The 15,110-nt window shown below is 43.7% G+C and overlaps 2 non-coding genes across 2 annotated transcripts; both read right to left on the bottom strand.

Moving 5' to 3' along the window:
• Nucleotides 1-388: 388 nt before the first annotated feature.
• Nucleotides 389-507, bottom strand: LOC138361465 (5S ribosomal RNA). The gene has a single exon (XR_011226973.1). It is a non-coding gene; the product is annotated as a 5S ribosomal RNA (ribosomal RNA).
• Nucleotides 508-8,693: 8,186 nt separating this feature from the next.
• Nucleotides 8,694-8,812, bottom strand: LOC138361464 (5S ribosomal RNA). Its single transcript, XR_011226972.1, has one exon. It is a non-coding gene; the product is annotated as a 5S ribosomal RNA (ribosomal RNA).
• Between the last annotated feature and the right edge of the window lie 6,298 nt (nucleotides 8,813-15,110).

Here is a 15,110-nt window from a genome sequence, read left to right as displayed (position 1 = left end):
TATAAGTGATGCGTATTCTTGGAGTTGCGAGTTCAAACCCGGATTAAGCTATATATATATATATATATATATATATATATATATATATATATATATATATATATATATATATATATATATATATATATATATATATATATATATATATATATACAACATGTTTTGTTTTGGTTGTTTGTTTTTGTATAAAGCCTCACACACTATATTAAGCGAGTTTGTTTTAAACATGACATACATATTAATTCATTTTACCAGGCCTTATTCCACACAACTCCGTGAATTTCCCGTGGAGCCAGCCAGCCAGCCAGCCAGCCAGCCAGCCAGCCAGCCAGCCAGCCATTCAAACAAAAACAAACGAAACAAAACAAAACAAAACAAAAAACATTATTGCCAACAGCATTTGGTGTTCCCAGGCGGTCACCCATCCAAGTACTAACCAAACCCAACGTTGCTTAACTTCGCTGATCGGACGAGAAGCGGTGTTCTCAACGTGGTATGGCCGTTGGCATGAGACTGCCTACACATTGTGGCTAATAACCAACTCTTTTTAGTCATCACGGCAGGATACGGACCTTCTTGTGGTGTCTTAATGGTAATTGTATCCTAACATATTTTTGTCTCCTTGGCATGGATATTTAACATCGTTTATTCAGTCTTGGGTTTATGTTCTTTCGCCATTTACAGACATTTTACATCTACCTACTTCCTCAGCCTACCCTGCCAATTTCTAATGAATTTGTGGATTTTCTTTTGTAATACATACATGTGTGTGCTCATCTGCTCTTCAGTTTTTATGATATTTGTCTCATCTGTCCTGCTTTATGATACTTTTACAAAGAACATGAACAAATGCTTCTATTTTAGAGAAGATATGGGATCCAGGTTTCGGAGCCGTAAAACCAACCGTCGTGATTGGTGGACGAGTTGCCAGGTTGCAGCTTCTGTACCGTGCCGGCACATAAATAGGTTCGGCTCAAGCGGCGGCAGCATCATTCCCCCGTGACTGTCTGAGCGTCTCTCATCACCTTGGTTATCTCATCATCATCATGGTAGAAGCAAAGCCTACCAAGAAGGCTGCGGCTGCTGCTGCTGTGGTGGCCACCACCAGGAAACCTCGCGTCCAGGTTGCTCACCCGAAAACTAGTCAAATGGTTCTAGCCGCGGTCGCAGCACTCAAAGACCGTAAGGGCTCGTCTCTACAAGCAATCAAGAAGTACGTTGTTGCCAACAACAAAGTCGAGGCTGCCAAGATCGCCATTTACATCCGAAGATTTCTCAAGAAAGCAGTGGCTGACGGCATTCTTGTTCAGACCAAGGGAAGTGGAGCTAGTGGATCATTCAAGCTGGCCGTAGCAGAGAAGAGGGCCGTTCTAACTCCCAAGAAAGCCACCACAACCAAGAAACCATCTACAGCAGCAAAGAAGGCCGTGGTAACTCCCAAGAAAGCCGCCACAAGCAACAAACCACCTACAGCCTTGAAAAAGAAGCAGCAGCAGCAGCTTGTTGTTGGGAACAAAAAGCCCAAAATAAAGAGAGCTTCAAAATCTCCCAAACCACCCAAGGCAAAGAAAGCTGTCAAGAAAACAACAAAGGCAAAATAAACGACGACATGCAAGCAGCATGAATACACATGACAATAAACATCCAGGCCTCCCCCCTCAGTGGAGGGGCCTCATATGATTCCAAAAAGAGTTTAGTTTTGTAGACAAATAAATCATTACTTTTGGGGTAGATTTACTCTGTATATTATATATATATATATATATATATATATATATATATATATATATATATATATATATATATATATATATATATATACACATACATGGGTGAGGTGATATGGTACCAAAGTTTTGGGTGAGGTGATTGACATTTACACAAGATAAAACACGAACCAATGGGAATAAAAACATAAGAATGGAAGTAACTGCAGAAGGCCTATTGGCCCATAACACAAGCACTTCCTCTTGATGCTTCTATATTGGTTCGGAGTCTTGAAGCTATAATATATATATATATATATATATATATATATATATATATATATATATATATATATATATATATATATATATATATATATATATATATATATATATATATATATATATATATATATATATATATATATATGCACACAAAACTAAATAGTCTTGTTAGACAAATTGCCCCTATTAGAGGCAAGTTGACTAACAAGCCGAATGACTGCAATTGTTTTGAATTTGAGTTAAATCTAACATAGAAATGTAATCAAACCTAACCTAACCTATGCTAACCCAAGCTAAGCTAACCTAACCTAACCTAAGCTAACCCAAGCTAAGCTAAGCTAACCTAACCTAACCTAAGCTAAGCTAACCTAACCTAACCTAACCCAGCAATTCATGATCTTAATATAATACTGTTAATTGGATAAACCAATTTGGAAAGAAATGTTCGAAAATAACAAAATTAACTGTGCTTGTTAGGAAAATTGGGCCTTGCATACTTGTCCCAATAGTGTGGTTCTCGCTTTTAGGTACGACATAAACGTATACCTAAGTTGAGAGAGAAAAAGATTCGCACTCAAACATGCATATCGATTGCCAGTCCTGAATTCTGGGTAGATATTCGTGTCCTCCCTTTTCATTTACCATCATTTGGATACTATCAAAACAGCTCTGAGAAGGATAAAATGAATAAAACGGGTAGCTCACTCATGTAAAAAGGAAGAGTTGGGAAAGATCTCTCTCTCTCTCTCTCTCTCTCCCTCACCCCCCCCCCCCCACCACCACCAATGATCCTGCTCTGCTAGTATATAACGGAACAAACCTTCCCCCCCCCCCCACCCCTCCCTCCCCAATCAGAGTCCCTTTAAGCATGCGAGGATAAAAAATAGATTTCATAAGACCCAATGTGCTAGCTGATATCAAAACAATTTATGTTATCGTCTATTAAGCCCTTCAGTAAAAAAGTATAGGGACCTAATTAGGTCCCGTTTTGAGGTGGTGGTGGGTGGAATCGATGGATTAGCCAAGCTCTTATCCGCCGAATCCGTAGAGGGTACGACCCTGGCGCTTCAGAGCGTACACCACGTCCATGGCAGTGACGGTCTTCCTCTTGGCGTGTTCCGTGTAGGTTACAGCATCACGGATGACGTTCTCGAGGAACACCTTCAGGACGCCACGGGTCTCTTCGTAGATGAGACCCGAAATACGCTTCACGCCGCCACGACGAGCTAAGCGACGAATAGCGGGCTTGGTGATGCCCTGGATGTTGTCACGTAGCACCTTACGATGACGCTTGGCGCCACCCTTTCCGAGTCCCTTGCCTCCCTTGCCGCGTCCAGTCATGGTGTTGAAGTTGTGTGAATAATAAAATTTCGGCACGATTTCCCCAGACTATATCCCGTCAAGCGGACGTACTTGTAGCATGGCAACTCCTAACTCCTGCCTGTCCTTACTTTATGCTTGTACTCGAGCAGAAACACGGCTTTCTCACAACGCTTTCAAAACTGCAGTTGCCTACTCGTCTGTTTCACGTCTCTGTGAAATGACTTTTGCACAAATCCAAAAAATAGAGCAAAATCAGCGATAATAGTGTTTGAGGTGAGCTGCCTGTTGGCTGCAGCCAGAGGAAGGAGGGGAGGGGCAACGGGGTGACGTAGGCGAGTCGAGCAGCCAATGGCGCTCGAGCAAGCGCCTCGAGACGGCGTATATAAGCAAAAATTTTTCGGCGCCGGCCATCACAAACCACAGTTGTTCACCATGGCTCGCACCAAGCAGACTGCTCGCAAGTCCACGGGAGGCAAGGCTCCTCGTAAGCAGCTGGCCACCAAGGCAGCACGCAAATCTGCTCCTGCCACAGGGGGCGTGAAGAAGCCTCACCGTTACAGGCCCGGAACGGTCGCCCTGCGTGAGATCCGTCGTTACCAGAAGAGCACAGAGTTGCTCATCAGGAAACTTCCCTTCCAGCGTCTGGTGCGCGAGATTGCCCAGGACTTCAAGACCGATCTTCGCTTCCAGTCGTCTGCCGTCATGGCTTTACAGGAGGCATCCGAGGCTTACCTGGTCGGTCTCTTCGAGGACACTAACCTCTGTGCCATCCACGCCAAGCGTGTCACCATCATGCCAAAGGACATTCAGCTTGCTCGCCGTATCCGTGGAGAGCGTGCATAAGCTAAAACGACCACCCTAGTATACACCAAACTCGGCCCTTCTCAGGGCCAAAATATCCTTCTAAGGAGATTTCAGACATTCCTAGCATCAGTCATATGAATTAACCTTCATCTATACATATAATAAATAAATAAATACAATAATTTAGGTGGCATACATACACTGTACACGTGATATCAATAAATCAAGTCATTTGTAGTACAACCTGTCCTCTTACAAACAAAACGCCGTCGCTTTTCATTCTTATGCACTGCCAAGGATCCTCCCCCCCCCCCTCCAAAAAAAAAAAAAAAAAAAAATTGTCATACTGTACTAGAAATAAAAGCAGCTTGTATAAGTGACATACTGTCCTGTCCTGTTTTATTCTGTTTTTGGTCCTCTGGCTTAATCTGTTAAGTTAGGAGATGACATTTTAAATTAACCGTTTTCTTGACATTTTCAAACCTTAAGAGGGTGGCCTGCATAGTAATCCTAATGTGGAACATAACAATGAATCTCTAATCTCTAGAAAAAAGATACCGAGTGTTTATATGTGTGTTGAGAGAGAGAGAGAGAGAGAGAGAGAGAGAGAGAGAGAGAGAGAGAGAGAGAGAGAGAGAGAGAGAGAGAGAGAGAGAGAGAGAGAGAGAGAGAGAGAGAGACATGCAGAGACAGAGACAGAGACAGACAGACAGACAGACAGAGACTGAGAGAGAGAAACACACACAGACAGTTTCATAAATATTCTCATTTTATAGCTATTTGCTTTCAGTGACAGAGGTTTTTGTTATAATAGTATTGGTGTCTAACACTCACAATCTCTTTAGAAATTAAAGTGTGGCTCCAATGGAGCCGAGTTTGTTGGTTTGAGGCCAAGCCACCACCACAGGGCAGTAAGTAAGCCGTTTACTTGGAGGAGGTGTACTTGGTGACGGCCTTAGTGCCCTCAGAGACGGCGTGCTTGGCCAGTTCTCCGGGCAACAGGAGCCTTACAGCCGTCTGGATCTCCCGACTGGTAATGGTGGAACGCTTGTTGTAGTGGGCCAGGCGAGAAGCCTCGGCGGCGATGCGCTCGAAGATGTCGTTCACGAACGAGTTCATGATCGACATGGCTTTGGAAGAGATACCAGTGTCGGGGTGGACCTGCTTCAGCACTTTGTAGATGTAGATGCTGTAGCTCTCCTTCCTCCTGCGCTTCTTTTTCTTATCGCCCTTGGCAATGGCCTTCTGGGCCTTTCCGGCCTTCTTGGCAGCCTTTCCAGATGCCTTGGGTGGCATGATGATGCTCGTGCTGGCTGGCGTTGCGATACAATAATGAACTTTTGCGCGAGTCGAGCTTTCCTTTTATATCCCGCTCGCGACTCAGCTCAGAGCGGGTCGCGTGGCGGAGCGCGCTGATTGGTCAGTGGCGGACTCCCTTGATCCTGAGCGGGGTATATAACACGAAGCTCGATCTGCGGGCCGGCATAAAACACCACAAACCCACAACAGCAGCAGCAATGTCAGGACGCGGCAAGGGAGGCAAAGTGAAGGGCAAGTCAAAGTCTCGCTCCAGCAGGGCCGGACTTCAGTTCCCCGTGGGCAGAATTCACCGTCTGCTGCGTAAAGGCAACTACGCCGAACGCGTCGGTGCTGGCGCTCCTGTCTACCTGGCAGCCGTCATGGAATACCTCGCTGCCGAAGTTCTGGAGCTCGCCGGTAACGCCGCACGTGACAACAAGAAGACCCGTATCATCCCACGTCACTTGCAGTTGGCCATCCGCAACGACGAAGAACTCAACAAACTTCTGTCTGGCGTAACCATTGCACAGGGAGGTGTTCTTCCAAACATTCAGGCAGTTCTTTTGCCAAAGAAGACAGAGAAGAAGTAAGCACTTCTGCCACCCACCACGACAAATACCATAACCAGGCTCCATCCGGAGCCACACACACTTTAATAGAGAGATTCAAGTAGACAATCAACTTTCAAACATTAATAATAACATTTATATTGATTTCATTTGGAATGTGTACATAACAAACAAACAAAACAAAATTATAGGGGATATTCAGCATCACTTGGAATATTAACCAATCATATAAATCCAATATATATTTTATATTTTACTTTAAGCGAGGAATTCATATTCTATCAATTTTTAATCATACAAATGAACAAAAGCAATTCTTCACTAGACGTAATGAATGAATAAATGATCAAGGTTTTAATGTGTTTCATGAATAAATATATATATATATATATATATATATATATATATATATATATATATATATATATATATATATATATATATATAATATAATATAATATAATATATTATAATACTTGTGAACCAGAATATGTTTGAGCAGCAGCGATCGTGCCATTGGCCGAAGTGCAACAATTCAAATAATTTAAAGGGCCTGCTCGGGTATATAAGAGAGGCTGGGAGACTGGGGCCGGTGGTGGGTGATGGGTGATGAGTGATGGTGTGGTGTGGTGTGGTGTTGTTAAGAGTTGATTTACGGCCAGCCAGCCAGCTGCAGCCAAGGCAGGGCAGGGCAAGGCAAGGCAAGGCAAGGCAAGGCAAGGCAAGGCAAGGCAAGGCAAGGCAAGGCAAGGCAAGGCAATAACAGGACAGGACAGGCAAGGCAAGGCAAGCAGGCGGGCGGGCAGGCGGGCGGGCGGGCGGGCAGCCAGCCAGCCAGCCAGCCAGCCAGCCAGGCAGGCAGGCAGGCAGGCAGGCAGGCAGGCAGGCAGGCTGGCAGGCAGGCAGGCAGGCAGGCAGGCAGGCAGGCAGGCAGGCAGCAGCAGCCAGCCAGCCAGCCAGCCAGCCAGCCAGCCAGCCAGCCAGGCAGGCAGGCAGGCAGCCAGCCAGCCAGCCAGCCAGCCAGCCAGCCAGCCAGCCAGCCAGCCAGCCAGCCAGCCAGCCAGCCAGCCAGCCAGCCACTCCCACTTTGTATTTATATGCATTCAATTTATATTCAAACATTATATATGTTAAGGGCCTAGTTTTAGTGTTTATTTTAAAAATGACAAACATCGAGTCGTTTTACCAGTCCTTTAGCGTTAACGGTGATGCATTTTAAAACTGAACAGAAATCACCTTTTCTGGATATATCAAATATCGAATCCGCTTAATGTGCCTACAATTCAATCATTCAAAAAATACATAATTTACATCATGCCTTTTCATAGAACAGACAATAAGATTTGAGACAATAAGAACTTTAGTTTTATAACTAAAGTTGCACAATTATACCAACTCTATGGTGGCTGGGTGGTAAGGTGTGTGGCTGGTGTTTTGGAAGTCGCGAGTTCAAACGACCCAATGGGAGTACTTTTTTTTTTTTTATGCCATACAATCTTCCTAGTACTATTATGTAGGTTTGTGTGTGTGTGTTTTTATTCATTCTTTGGTTTTATAGATGACATACATATTGACTCCTTTTACCGGTCCTTAATTAGGCTCTGGGGAAGCAATGGTGGTGGTGGTGGTGCATTTAAAACTAAACCAAAAATCACCAGTTCTGGACGCGTCAAATATCATATCCGCTTAATGTGTCTACAACCTAATTACTTAAAACTACACTATTTAATTCATTCATATCATGTGCATATTGGTCATTATGCTCATACAACCGACATAACAATTTATTTTCATTATTAGAATCATACATTTCATCAAGTAATACAGATACAAAGAGATTTTCTTTCTGAGAAGACCGTTAGTATTGGCTGGCTGGCAGGCAGGCAGGCAGGCATTTGAGGGTTATTATTTCGCCTGTTGATTGGGGGGAGGGTTGATGTGTTAGGGGGTTTTCGGTTAGGTGTGGTGGTGGTGATTGGTGGTGATTGGTGGTGAGTAGTGGTGAGTAGTGGTGGTGGTGGTGGTGGTGGTGGTGGTGGTGGTAGTAGTAGGTGGGAGGGGGGGGGGGGGGAAGGGGAATGATGGTCTGTGGATTCCTTCTCCGTACCCCTTACATATAAGCAAAAACATGCCTTCCTGTGGGTATAGAAACATTAACACAAATTATATCAGTAACTGATATTGTAGCCTTTTAAACAGAAAAGATTTGTACATACAAATACTTTTAAATTATCATTTATTTGTGGAAATGGCATTTACGTCATTAAATTGATACCTCAGCATCAAGTGTCCTGCAGTGGTCCAGTGGTAAAGTGTATATAAGTGATGCGTATTCTTGGAGTTGCGAGTTCAAACCCGGATTAAGCTATATATATATATATATATATATATATATATATATATATATATATATATATATATATATATATATATATATATATATATATATATATATATATATATATATATATACAACATGTTTTGTTTTGGTTGTTTGTTTTTGTATAAAGCCTCACACACTATATTAAGCGAGTTTGTTTTAAACATGACATACATATTAATTCATTTTACCAGGCCTTATTCCACACAACTCCGTGAATTTCCCGTGGAGCCAGCCAGCCAGCCAGCCAGCCAGCCAGCCAGCCAGCCAGCCAGCCATTCAAACAAAAACAAACGAAACAAAACAAAACAAAACAAAAAACATTATTGCCAACAGCATTTGGTGTTCCCAGGCGGTCACCCATCCAAGTACTAACCAAACCCAACGTTGCTTAACTTCGCTGATCGGACGAGAAGCGGTGTTCTCAACGTGGTATGGCCGTTGGCATGAGACTGCCTACACATTGTGGCTAATAACCAACTCTTTTTAGTCATCACGGCAGGATACGGACCTTCTTGTGGTGTCTTAATGGTAATTGTATCCTAACATATTTTTGTCTCCTTGGCATGGATATTTAACATCGTTTATTCAGTCTTGGGTTTATGTTCTTTCGCCATTTACAGACATTTTACATCTACCTACTTCCTCAGCCTACCCTGCCAATTTCTAATGAATTTGTGGATTTTCTTTTGTAATACATACATGTGTGTGCTCATCTGCTCTTCAGTTTTTATGATATTTGTCTCATCTGTCCTGCTTTATGATACTTTTACAAAGAACATGAACAAATGCTTCTATTTTAGAGAAGATATGGGATCCAGGTTTCGGAGCCGTAAAACCAACCGTCGTGATTGGTGGACGAGTTGCCAGGTTGCAGCTTCTGTACCGTGCCGGCACATAAATAGGTTCGGCTCAAGCGGCGGCAGCATCATTCCCCCGTGACTGTCTGAGCGTCTCTCATCACCTTGGTTATCTCATCATCATCATGGTAGAAGCAAAGCCTACCAAGAAGGCTGCGGCTGCTGCTGCTGTGGTGGCCACCACCAGGAAACCTCGCGTCCAGGTTGCTCACCCGAAAACTAGTCAAATGGTTCTAGCCGCGGTCGCAGCACTCAAAGACCGTAAGGGCTCGTCTCTACAAGCAATCAAGAAGTACGTTGTTGCCAACAACAAAGTCGAGGCTGCCAAGATCGCCATTTACATCCGAAGATTTCTCAAGAAAGCAGTGGCTGACGGCATTCTTGTTCAGACCAAGGGAAGTGGAGCTAGTGGATCATTCAAGCTGGCCGTAGCAGAGAAGAGGGCCGTTCTAACTCCCAAGAAAGCCACCACAACCAAGAAACCATCTACAGCAGCAAAGAAGGCCGTGGTAACTCCCAAGAAAGCCGCCACAAGCAACAAACCACCTACAGCCTTGAAAAAGAAGCAGCAGCAGCAGCTTGTTGTTGGGAACAAAAAGCCCAAAATAAAGAGAGCTTCAAAATCTCCCAAACCACCCAAGGCAAAGAAAGCTGTCAAGAAAACAACAAAGGCAAAATAAACGACGACATGCAAGCAGCATGAATACACATGACAATAAACATCCAGGCCTCCCCCCTCAGTGGAGGGGCCTCATATGATTCCAAAAAGAGTTTAGTTTTGTAGACAAATAAATCATTACTTTTGGGGTAGATTTACTCTGTATATTATATATATATATATATATATATATATATATATATATATATATATATATATATATATATATATATATATATATATATACACATACATGGGTGAGGTGATATGGTACCAAAGTTTTGGGTGAGGTGATTGACATTTACACAAGATAAAACACGAACCAATGGGAATAAAAACATAAGAATGGAAGTAACTGCAGAAGGCCTATTGGCCCATAACACAAGCACTTCCTCTTGATGCTTCTATATTGGTTCGGAGTCTTGAAGCTATAATATATATATATATATATATATATATATATATATATATATATATATATATATATATATATATATATATATATATATATATATATATATATATATATATATATATATATGCACACAAAACTAAATAGTCTTGTTAGACAAATTGCCCCTATTAGAGGCAAGTTGACTAACAAGCCGAATGACTGCAATTGTTTTGAATTTGAGTTAAATCTAACATAGAAATGTAATCAAACCTAACCTAACCTATGCTAACCCAAGCTAAGCTAACCTAACCTAACCTAAGCTAACCCAAGCTAAGCTAAGCTAACCTAACCTAACCTAAGCTAAGCTAACCTAACCTAACCTAACCCAGCAATTCATGATCTTAATATAATACTGTTAATTGGATAAACCAATTTGGAAAGAAATGTTCGAAAATAACAAAATTAACTGTGCTTGTTAGGAAAATTGGGCCTTGCATACTTGTCCCAATAGTGTGGTTCTCGCTTTTAGGTACGACATAAACGTATACCTAAGTTGAGAGAGAAAAAGATTCGCACTCAAACATGCATATCGATTGCCAGTCCTGAATTCTGGGTAGATATTCGTGTCCTCCCTTTTCATTTACCATCATTTGGATACTATCAAAACAGCTCTGAGAAGGATAAAATGAATAAAACGGGTAGCTCACTCATGTAAAAAGGAAGAGTTGGGAAAGATCTCTCTCTCTCTCTCTCTCTCCCTCACCCCCCCCCCCCCACCACCACCAATGATCCTGCTCTGCTAGTATATAACGGAACAAACCTTCCCCCCCCCCCCCCCCACCCCTCCCTCCCCAATCAGAGTCCCTTTAAGCATGCGAGGATAAAAAATAGATTTCATAAGACCCAATGTGCTAGCTGATATCAAAACAATTTATGTTATCGTCTATTAAGCCCTTCAGTAAAAAAGTATAGGGACCTAATTAGGTCCCGTTTTGAGGTGGTGGTGGGTGGAATCGATGGATTAGCCAAGCTCTTATCCGCCGAATCCGTAGAGGGTACGACCCTGGCGCTTCAGAGCGTACACCACGTCCATGGCAGTGACGGTCTTCCTCTTGGCGTGTTCCGTGTAGGTTACAGCATCACGGATGACGTTCTCGAGGAACACCTTCAGGACGCCACGGGTCTCTTCGTAGATGAGACCCGAAATACGCTTCACGCCGCCACGACGAGCTAAGCGACGAATAGCGGGCTTGGTGATGCCCTGGATGTTGTCACGTAGCACCTTACGATGACGCTTGGCGCCACCCTTTCCGAGTCCCTTGCCTCCCTTGCCGCGTCCAGTCATGGTGTTGAAGTTGTGTGAATAATAAAATTTCGGAATGAATGAATGAATTAAATATAGGTCAAGATACCCTAATGGGTGAGCGTGGAAGTGGGGATAGGGGAAGAATTAGTGGGGGTGAGAGGAAGGGTTTTTAGTATGAGGTAAAGTGCCAGGGCTAGACCCAGCTGCATGGCATTGAAATCGTTATGACCAGACTAGGCAGTGAAGGCAAGGAATCGGATCTGTGACAACAATTCGTCTTTTCGGCACGATTTCCCCAGACTATATCCCGTCAAGCGGACGTACTTGTAGCATGGCAACTCCTAACTCCTGCCTGTCCTTACTTTATGCTTGTACTCGAGCAGAAACACGGCTTTCTCACAACGCTTTCAAAACTGCAGTTGCCTACTCGTCTGTTTCACGTCTCTGTGAAATGACTTTTGCACAAATCCAAAAAATAGAGCAAAATCAGCGATAATAGTGTTTGAGGTGAGCTGCCTGTTGGCTGCAGCCAGAGGAAGGAGGGGAGGGGCAACGGGGTGACGTAGGCGAGTCGAGCAGCCAATGGCGCTCGAGCAAGCGCCTCGAGACGGCGTATATAAGCAAAAATTTTTCGGCGCCGGCCATCACAAACCACAGTTGTTCACCATGGCTCGCACCAAGCAGACTGCTCGCAAGTCCACGGGAGGCAAGGCTCCTCGTAAGCAGCTGGCCACCAAGGCAGCACGCAAATCTGCTCCTGCCACAGGGGGCGTGAAGAAGCCTCACCGTTACAGGCCCGGAACGGTCGCCCTGCGTGAGATCCGTCGTTACCAGAAGAGCACAGAGTTGCTCATCAGGAAACTTCCCTTCCAGCGTCTGGTGCGCGAGATTGCCCAGGACTTCAAGACCGATCTTCGCTTCCAGTCGTCTGCCGTCATGGCTTTACAGGAGGCATCCGAGGCTTACCTGGTCGGTCTCTTCGAGGACACTAACCTCTGTGCCATCCACGCCAAGCGTGTCACCATCATGCCAAAGGACATTCAGCTTGCTCGCCGTATCCGTGGAGAGCGTGCATAAGCTAAAACGACCACCCTAGTATACACCAAACTCGGCCCTTCTCAGGGCCAAAATATCCTTCTAAGGAGATTTCAGACATTCCTAGCATCAGTCATATGAATTAACCTTCATCTATACATATAATAAATAAATAAATACAATAATTTAGGTGGCATACATACACTGTACACGTGATATCAATAAATCAAGTCATTTGTAGTACAACCTGTCCTCTTACAAACAAAACGCCGTCGCTTTTCATTCTTATGCACTGCCAAGGATCCTCCCCCCCCCCCTCCAAAAAAAAAAAAAAAAAAAATTGTCATACTGTACTAGAAATAAAAGCAGCTTGTATAAGTGACATACTGTCCTGTCCTGTTTTATTCTGTTTTTGGTCCTCTGGCTTAATCTGTTAAGTTAGGAGATGACATTTTAAATTAACCGTTTTCTTGACATTTTCAAACCTTAAGAGGGTGGCCTGCATAGTAATCCTAATGTGGAACATAACAATGAATCTCTAATCTCTAGAAAAAAGATACCGAGTGTTTATATGTGTGTTGAGAGAGAGAGAGAGAGAGAGAGAGAGAGAGAGAGAGAGAGAGAGAGAGAGAGAGAGAGAGAGAGAGAGAGAGAGAGAGAGAGAGAGAGAGAGAGAGAGAGACATGCAGAGACAGAGACAGAGACAGACAGACAGACAGACAGAGACTGAGAGAGAGAAACACACACAGACAGTTTCATAAATATTCTCATTTTATAGCTATTTGCTTTCAGTGACAGAGGTTTTTGTTATAATAGTATTGGTGTCTAACACTCACAATCTCTTTAGAAATTAAAGTGTGGCTCCAATGGAGCCGAGTTTGTTGGTTTGAGGCCAAGCCACCACCACAGGGCAGTAAGTAAGCCGTTTACTTGGAGGAGGTGTACTTGGTGACGGCCTTAGTGCCCTCAGAGACGGCGTGCTTGGCCAGTTCTCCGGGCAACAGGAGCCTTACAGCCGTCTGGATCTCCCGACTGGTAATGGTGGAACGCTTGTTGTAGTGGGCCAGGCGAGAAGCCTCGGCGGCGATGCGCTCGAAGATGTCGTTCACGAACGAGTTCATGATCGACATGGCTTTGGAAGAGATACCAGTGTCGGGGTGGACCTGCTTCAGCACTTTGTAGATGTAGATGCTGTAGCTCTCCTTCCTCCTGCGCTTCTTTTTCTTATCGCCCTTGGCAATGGCCTTCTGGGCCTTTCCGGCCTTCTTGGCAGCCTTTCCAGATGCCTTGGGTGGCATGATGATGCTCGTGCTGGCTGGCGTTGCGATACAATAATGAACTTTTGCGCGAGTCGAGCTTTCCTTTTATATCCCGCTCGCGACTCAGCTCAGAGCGGGTCGCGTGGCGGAGCGCGCTGATTGGTCAGTGGCGGACTCCCTTGATCCTGAGCGGGGTATATAACACGAAGCTCGATCTGCGGGCCGGCATAAAACACCACAAACCCACAACAGCAGCAGCAATGTCAGGACGCGGCAAGGGAGGCAAAGTGAAGGGCAAGTCAAAGTCTCGCTCCAGCAGGGCCGGACTTCAGTTCCCCGTGGGCAGAATTCACCGTCTGCTGCGTAAAGGCAACTACGCCGAACGCGTCGGTGCTGGCGCTCCTGTCTACCTGGCAGCCGTCATGGAATACCTCGCTGCCGAAGTTCTGGAGCTCGCCGGTAACGCCGCACGTGACAACAAGAAGACCCGTATCATCCCACGTCACTTGCAGTTGGCCATCCGCAACGACGAAGAACTCAACAAACTTCTGTCTGGCGTAACCATTGCACAGGGAGGTGTTCTTCCAAACATTCAGGCAGTTCTTTTGCCAAAGAAGACAGAGAAGAAGTAAGCACTTCTGCCACCCACCACGACAAATACCATAACCAGGCTCCATCCGGAGCCACACACACTTTAATAGAGAGATTCAAGTAGACAATCAACTTTCAAACATTAATAATAACATTTATATTGATTTCATTTGGAATGTGTACATAACAAACAAACAAAACAAAATTATAGGGGATATTCAGCATCACTTGGAATATTAACCAATCATATAAATCCAATATATATTTTATATTTTACTTTAAGCGAGGAATTCATATTCTATCAATTTTTAATCATACAAATGAACAAAAGCAATTCTTCACTAGACGTAATGAATGAATAAATGATCAAGGTTTTAATGTGTTTCATGAATAAATATATATATATATATATATATATATATATATATATATATATATATATATATATATATATATATATATATATATATATATAATATAATATAATATAATATATTATAATACTTGTGAACCAGAATATGTTTGAGCAGCAGCGATCGTGCCATTGGCCGAAGTGCAACAATTCAAATAATTTAAAGGGCCTGCTCGGGTATATAAGAGAGGCTGGGAGACTGGGGCCGGTGGTGGGTGATGGGTGATGA

The sequence above is a fragment of the Procambarus clarkii genome, unplaced genomic scaffold (assembly GCF_040958095.1).
Source record: "Procambarus clarkii isolate CNS0578487 unplaced genomic scaffold, FALCON_Pclarkii_2.0 HiC_scaffold_407, whole genome shotgun sequence".
NCBI lineage: Eukaryota > Metazoa > Arthropoda > Malacostraca > Decapoda > Cambaridae > Procambarus > Procambarus clarkii.
The sequence above is the reverse complement of the archived record's forward strand: the minus strand, read 5'-3'. Positions and strand labels throughout refer to the sequence as shown.